The sequence below is a fragment of the Polypterus senegalus genome, unplaced genomic scaffold (genome assembly GCF_016835505.1).
Source record: "Polypterus senegalus isolate Bchr_013 unplaced genomic scaffold, ASM1683550v1 scaffold_1314, whole genome shotgun sequence".
NCBI classification, from domain to species: domain Eukaryota; kingdom Metazoa; phylum Chordata; class Cladistia; order Polypteriformes; family Polypteridae; genus Polypterus; species Polypterus senegalus.
This window is the reverse complement of record NW_024386069.1, coordinates 1-6490: the sequence shown is the minus strand read 5'-3', so window position 1 is coordinate 6490 and position 6490 is coordinate 1. Positions and strand designations below refer to the sequence as shown.

The following is a 6490-nucleotide window of genomic DNA, read 5'->3' as shown; positions in this document are numbered from 1 at the left end:
AGCATTCAGCACCTTAGAAAGGCTTCCTGGACTTTCCCAGAAAAACTCACGCGCCACTGTTTCCACCCGTTTGAACCGGGACCTTTCGCGTGTGAGGCTTAACGTGATAACCACTACACTATGGAAACTAAGCCTGTCCGCCACTTTTCCCGTCGTCCTGTTGGGTTGAGCACTTGCTCCAAGTTTGGACTTAAAAGGGATTGACCTTCAGCCACCCTGGTTCGGCAGTCTTAGTGCCTACCTTCAGGTGCACCCTGCTTCTCCCGAAAAAGGGAGCCTTAAGCCACTTGACGTGTCGTGTAAGCAACAGGGGCGCCCATCTTCAATCCACCCCAACCGCTGGCCCCAGGACAGAATGTTTCCACCCGGTTTCGAACCGGGGAGCTTTCGCGCGTAAAGCAAACGTGATAACCACTACACTATGGAAACCTAGCTCCTGGCGCCTCCCGCCAGGGCCTGGTGAGCCAGATTCTGGGTAGTACGGCGGTTTCAGGTCGCAGGGGACAAACTCGAGCAGGGCCGCAAGCTTTCCCGTTTGTCCCTGGCGGCGTTGTAAGGAAGCAACGTCCACGCTGGATGGGATAACTTCCTCTGCAGCTAAAGGAGCGCTAAGGAGCAGCGTGGGGCCGGTGTCATCTCCAACGCTGAGGGGTAGCTCCGCGTTAAAGGAGGGAGAAAAAACAAATCTGCTCCAGTAAGACTGTTTCCACCCGGTTTCGAACCGGGGACCTTTCGCGTGTTAGGCGAACGTGATAACCACTACACTATGGAAACCAGACTCTACCCTTGCTTCCTTGGCCTGGGTGGAAAATGGCATAGCGTTCAATGGCTGGTCTTCCGGGAAACAAGCCGAAAGAAATGACAAGAAAGATTACGAAAGGCTGAAATCAGTTAATCTGCGGAAAAGCAAACGGCGATAGAGACGGAGAAAGGAGCTCCTCGCTACTCTTACCGTAAAGGGAGGGAGGCACAGAGACATCCGTGCGCACCTGTGGTGCGCGAAGCAGGCTGTGAACCGTGAGCATTCAGCACCTTAGAAAGGCTTCCTGGACTTTCCCAGAAAAACTCACGCCGCACTGTTTCCACCCAGTTTCGAACCGGGGACCTTTCGCGTTTGAGGCGAACGTGATAACCACTACACTATGGAAACTAAGCCTGTCTGCCACTTTTCCCGTCGTCCTGTTGGGTTGAGCACTTGCTCCAAGTTTGGACTTAAAAGGATTGACCTTCAGCCACCCTGGTTCGGCAGTCTTAGTGCCTACCTTCAGGTGCACCCTGCTTCTCCCGAAAAGGGAGCCTTAAGCCACTCGGCGTGTCGGTAAGCAACAGGCGCCATCTTCAATCCACCCCAACCGCTGGCCCCAGGACAGAATGTTTCCACCGGTTTGAACCGGGGACCTTTCGAATGTAAAGCGAACGTGATAACCACTACACTATGGAAACCTAGCCCCTGGCGCCTCCCTCCAGGGGGCCTGGTGAGCCAGATTCTGGGTAGTACGGCGGTTTCAGGTCGCAGGGGACAAACTCGGAGCAGGGCCGCAAGCTTTCCCGTTTGTCCCTGGCGACGTTGTAAGGAAGCAACGTCCCACGCTGGATGGGATAACTTCCTCTGCAGCTAAAGGAGCGCTAAGGAGCAGCGTGGGGCCGGTGTCATCTCCAACGCTGAGGGGTAGCTCCGCGTTAAAGGAGGGAGAAAAAACAAATCTGCTCCAGTAAGACTGTTTCCACCCGGTTTCGAACCGGGGACCTTTCGCGTGTTAGGCGAACGTGATAACCACTACACTATGGAAACCAGACTCTACCCTTGTCTCCTTGGCCTGGGTGGAAAATGGCATAGCGTTCAATGGCTGGTCTTCCCGGGGAAACAAGCCGAAAGAAATGACAAGAAAGATTACGAAAGGCTGAAATCAGTTAATCTGCGGAAAAGCAAACGGCGATAGAGACGGAGAAAGGAGCTCCTCGCTACTCTTACCGTAAAGGGAGGGAGGCACAGAGACATCCGTGCGCACCTGTGGTGCGAAGCAGGCTGTGAACCGTGAGCATTCAGCACCTTAGAAAGGCTTCCTGGACTTTCCCAGAAAAACTCACGCCGACTGTTTCCACCCGGTTTCGAACCGGGGACCTTTCGCGTGTGAGGCGAACGTGATAACCACTACACTATGGAAACTAAGCCTGTCCGCCACTTTTCCCGTCGTCCTGTTGGGTTGAGCACTTGCTCCAAGTTTGGACTTAAAAGGTGTTGACCTTCAGCCACCCTGGTTCGGCAGTCTTAGTGCCTACCTTCAGGTGCACCCTGCTTCTCCCGAAAAGGGAGCCTTAAGCCACTCGGCGTGTCGTAAGCAACAGGGGCGCCCATCTTCAATCCACCCCAACCGCTGGCCCCAGGACAGAATGTTTCCACCCGGTTTCGAACCGGGGACCTTTCGCGTGTAAAGCGAACGTGATAACCACTACACTATGGAAACCTAGCTCCTGGCGCCTCCCCCAGGGGGCCTGGTGAGCCAGATTCTGGGTAGTACGGCGGTTTCAGGTCGCAGGGGACAAACTCGAGCAGGGCCGCAAGCTTTCTCGTTTGTCCCTGGCGGCGTTGTAAGGAAGCAACGTCCACGCTGGATGGGATAACTTCCTCTGCAGCTAAAGGAGCGCTAAGGAGCAGCGTGGGGCCGGTGTCATCTCCAACGCTGAGGGGTAGCTCCGCGTTAAAGGAGGGAGAAAAAACAAATCTGCTCCAGTAAGACTGTTTCCACCGGGACCTTTCGCGTGTTAGGCAAACGTGATAACCACTACACTATGGAAACCAGACTCTACCCTTGTCTCCTTGGCCTGGGTGGAAAATGGCATAGCGTTCAATGGCTGGTCTTCCCGGGGAAACAAGCTGAAAGAAAAGACAAGAAAGATTACGAAAGGCTGAAATCAGTTAATCTGCGGAAAAGCAAACGGCGATAGAGACGGAGAAAGGAGCTCCTCGCTACTCTTACCGTAAAGGGAGGGAGGCACAGAGACATCCGTGCGCACCTGTGGTGCGAAGCAGGCTGTGAACCGTGAGCATTCAGCACCTTAGAAAGGCTTCCTGGACTTTCCCAGAAAAACTCACGCCGCACTGTTTCCACCCAGTTTCGAACCGGGGACCTTTCGCGTGTTAGGCGAACGTATTAACCACTACACTATGGAAACCAGACTCTACCCATGTCTCCTTGGCCTGGGTGGAAAATGGCATAGCGTTTAATGGCTGGTCTTCCCGGGGAAACAAGCCGAAAGAAATGACAAGAAAGATTACGAAAGGCTGAAATCAGTTAATCTGTGGAAAAGCAAACGGCGATAGAGACGGAGAAAGGAGCTCCTCGCTACTCTTACCGTAAAGGGAGGGAGGCACAGAGACATCCGTGCGCACCTGTGGTGCGCGAAGCAGGCTGTGAACCGTGAGCATTCAGCACCTTAGAAAGGCTTCCTGGACTTTCCCAGAAAAACTCACGCACCGCTGTTTCCACCCGGTTTCGAACCAGGGACCTTTCGCGTGTGAGGCGAACGTGATAACCACTACACTATGGAAACTAAGCCTGTCCGCCACTTTTCCCGTCGTCCTGTTGGGTTGAGCACTTGCTCCAAGTTTGGACTTAAAAGGGATTGACCTTCAGCCACCCTGGTTCGGCAGTCTTAGTGCCTACCTTCAGGTGCACCCTGCTTCTCCCGAAAAGGGGCCTTAAGCCACTCGACGTGTCGTGTAAACAACAGGGGCGCCCATCTTCAATCCACCCCAACCGCTGGCCCCAGGACAGAATGTTTCCACCCGGTTTCGAACCGGGACCTTTCGCGTGTAAGCGAGCGTGATAACCACTACACTATGGAAACCTAGCTCCTGGCCTCCCGCCAGGGGCCTGGTGAGCCAGATTCTGGGTAGTACGGCGGTTTCAGGTCGCAGGGGACAAACTCGGAGCAGGGCCGCAAGCTTTCCCGTTTGTCCCTGGCGACGTTGTAAGGGAGCAACGTCCCACGCTGGATGGGATAACTTCCTCTGCAGCTAAAGGAGCGCTAAGGAGCAGCGTGGGGCCGGTGTCATCTCCAACGCTGAGGGGTAGCTCCGCGTTAAAGGAGGGAGAAAAAACAAAACTGCTCCAGTAAGACTTTTTCCACCCGGTTTCGAACCGGGACCTTTCGCGTGTTAGGCGAACGTGATAACCACTACACTATGGAAACCAGACTCTACCCTTGTCTCCTTGGCCTGGGTGGAAAATGGCATAGCGTTCAATGGCTGGTCTTCCCGGGGAAACAAGCCGAAAGAAATGACAAGAAAGATTACGAAAGGCTGAAATCAGTTAATCTGCGGAAAAGCAAACGGCGATAGAGACGGAGAAAGGAGCTCCTCGCTACTCTTACCGTAAAGGGAGGGAGGCACAGAGACATCCGTGCGCACCTGTGGTGCGCGAAGCAGGCTGTGAACCGTGAACATTCAGCACCTAAGAAAGGCTTCCTGGACTTTCCCAGAAAAACTCACGCGGCACTGTTTCCACCCGGTTTCAAACCGGGGACCTTTCGCGTGTGAGGCGAACGTGATAACCACTACACTATGGAAACTAAGCCTGTCTGCCACTTTTCCCGTCGTCCTGTTGGGTTGAGCACTTGCTCCAAGTTTGGACTTAAAAGGGATTGACCTTCAGCCACCCTGGTTCGGCAGTCTTAGTGCCTACCTTCAGGTGCACCCTGCTTCTCCCGAAAAGGGGAGCCTTAAGCCACTCCAATCAATTCCCTTGCTGCTCACAAGATTTTATGAAGAACTGAAAGCTCACGCCAATCGCAGCCCATATCGGCTACCAAGAAATGGCCACGGCTCGTGTTGGCCAGCCTGTTGTCATTTAATGTATTCTGTAAAAGCTTGTTCGAGTCACACAGATGCTTTGTGAGTTGCTTTTATTTTTGAAGTTTTTAAAAATGTTACTGACGAGTGTCGGTTTTTGTAGATATATTTACATTCAAGTACACATTTTTGAATGATTTTTTTTAAATATACTTGGTGCAGTTTATTGCATTTATTAAATATGTGTGCCAGACATGTAAAGAAATATATAATAATGTGTAAATATAATAATCATTGAATTGTATAATCATTCAATGTCAGCATCAATTAGAATACAAGGCTGAGCACTAGTATTTATTTATTCTCATTGTGCCCCTCTTGATTATTGTACTTTTATAATTATACAGCACTTCATATTATTATTTTAAAGCTCATTCTGTAAAATCCAACTAGGATTATACAATTCAATGTTTATTATATTTACACATAATTATATCTTTCTTTACTTTTTTCCGTTTTGCACACATATTTAATAAATGTAATAAACTACACCAAGAATGTTTAAAAACATCAATCAGAAGATGTGAACTTGAATGTAAATATATCTGCACAAACCGACACTCGTCAGGAACATTTTGAGAAAGTTCAAAAATAAACGCAATTCGCAGAGCGTCTGTGTGACTCGACAAGCTTTAGCAGAATCCATGAACTGACAAGAGGCTGGTCCGCCCTTTCCGAGTTTTCGTAGCCAACACGAGCCGTGATTCGCCAATTCTTGGTAGCCGACAGAGCCGTCATTGGCCAATTCTTGGTAGCCGAAGCAGGTTGTGAATGGTCAATTCTTCGTAGCTGATTGCGCCAATATACTACATAATGTCTCCAAAATATATTTAACTTACAGACAAGTACTACATAACTGTTTTAGCTTCAGGTAAGAATAACACGCGAGCCCCAATTAGGATTTGGACTCGGGGCAGCGCACGTCACCGCTGCAGTGTGGACAACTGCCATTACACTTTGAGCCAAAGCCATTCAGCGGACGAGCAACTGACCAAATCGGCTGCTGACAGCAGCGATATCAATGACGTCATGACGCTAGCGTGCCTCAAAATCACGTGACGGGTGCTTTTGAAAGAAGCCTGAGAGCGGAGCTTCGAAAGCCCGACACAATGTCGAAACGTTAGTATGGAGCAGCCCATCACTAGCGGAAGGTGAGACAAACTCGTACGTGGGGATCGCGTACGGGTGGGAATGGCAGCATTGAGGAAGACCGCGACACGCTGAGAGGCTTTAAATTTGAGGAGGTGCCTGACGCCGCCTGCGTTTGCTTGTAAATTTTGGGGATTGAGCGCTGCGTTTGGGAGGCGGCACCGCAAATCGCACCTTCACGAGTTTACTGTGGATGACGGGGGTCGCGCACTTTTTTTGTTAGTGCTGCGTTACGTTATTTTCCTGTCGGTGTCCCGTTAAATGTAAGGCTACATCTGACTTTGCGCAGGCGTGTTACCTCGGGTTTGCTTCTGCTCTCTTGGGTTTTTGATTACGCGCATGCTCCGAACTGTGCTGTCCGCCGTGCACGCGCTTGTTCAGCCGCTCACTCCCGCAAGCTAGTGCTGCTGGATGGATACAATAAAATCTACAGCTGGCATGGCATTGCATATTGCATATTTGAAATTGTATTGTTTTATTTAATGTATT

At 50.9% G+C, this 6490-nt stretch overlaps 10 non-coding genes across 10 annotated transcripts; all 10 read right to left on the bottom strand.

Annotated features, from left to right (window-relative positions):
• Nucleotides 1–356: 356 nt before the first annotated feature.
• On the bottom strand, nt 357–429 carry trnav-uac. The gene has a single exon. It is a non-coding gene; the product is annotated as a tRNA-Val (tRNA).
• A 272-nt stretch (nt 430–701) lies between these two features.
• trnav-aac lies at nt 702–774 on the bottom strand. The gene has a single exon. It is a non-coding gene; the product is annotated as a tRNA-Val (tRNA).
• Nucleotides 775–1077: 303 nt separating this feature from the next.
• trnal-caa lies at nt 1078–1150 on the bottom strand. The gene has a single exon. It is a non-coding gene; the product is annotated as a tRNA-Leu (tRNA).
• A 569-nt stretch (nt 1151–1719) lies between these two features.
• On the bottom strand, nt 1720–1792 carry trnav-aac. Its single transcript has one exon. It is a non-coding gene; the product is annotated as a tRNA-Val (tRNA).
• A 302-nt stretch (nt 1793–2094) lies between these two features.
• Nucleotides 2095–2167, bottom strand: trnav-cac. Its single transcript has one exon. It is a non-coding gene; the product is annotated as a tRNA-Val (tRNA).
• Nucleotides 2168–2392: 225 nt separating this feature from the next.
• On the bottom strand, nt 2393–2465 carry trnav-uac. Its single transcript has one exon. It is a non-coding gene; the product is annotated as a tRNA-Val (tRNA).
• Nucleotides 2466–3101: 636 nt separating this feature from the next.
• trnav-aac lies at nt 3102–3174 on the bottom strand. Its single transcript has one exon. It is a non-coding gene; the product is annotated as a tRNA-Val (tRNA).
• A 305-nt stretch (nt 3175–3479) lies between these two features.
• On the bottom strand, nt 3480–3552 carry trnav-cac. Its single transcript has one exon. It is a non-coding gene; the product is annotated as a tRNA-Val (tRNA).
• Nucleotides 3553–4122: 570 nt separating this feature from the next.
• On the bottom strand, nt 4123–4194 carry trnav-aac. The gene has a single exon. It is a non-coding gene; the product is annotated as a tRNA-Val (tRNA).
• Nucleotides 4195–4499: 305 nt separating this feature from the next.
• trnav-cac lies at nt 4500–4572 on the bottom strand. Its single transcript has one exon. It is a non-coding gene; the product is annotated as a tRNA-Val (tRNA).
• Nucleotides 4573–6490: the final 1918 nt, after the last annotated feature.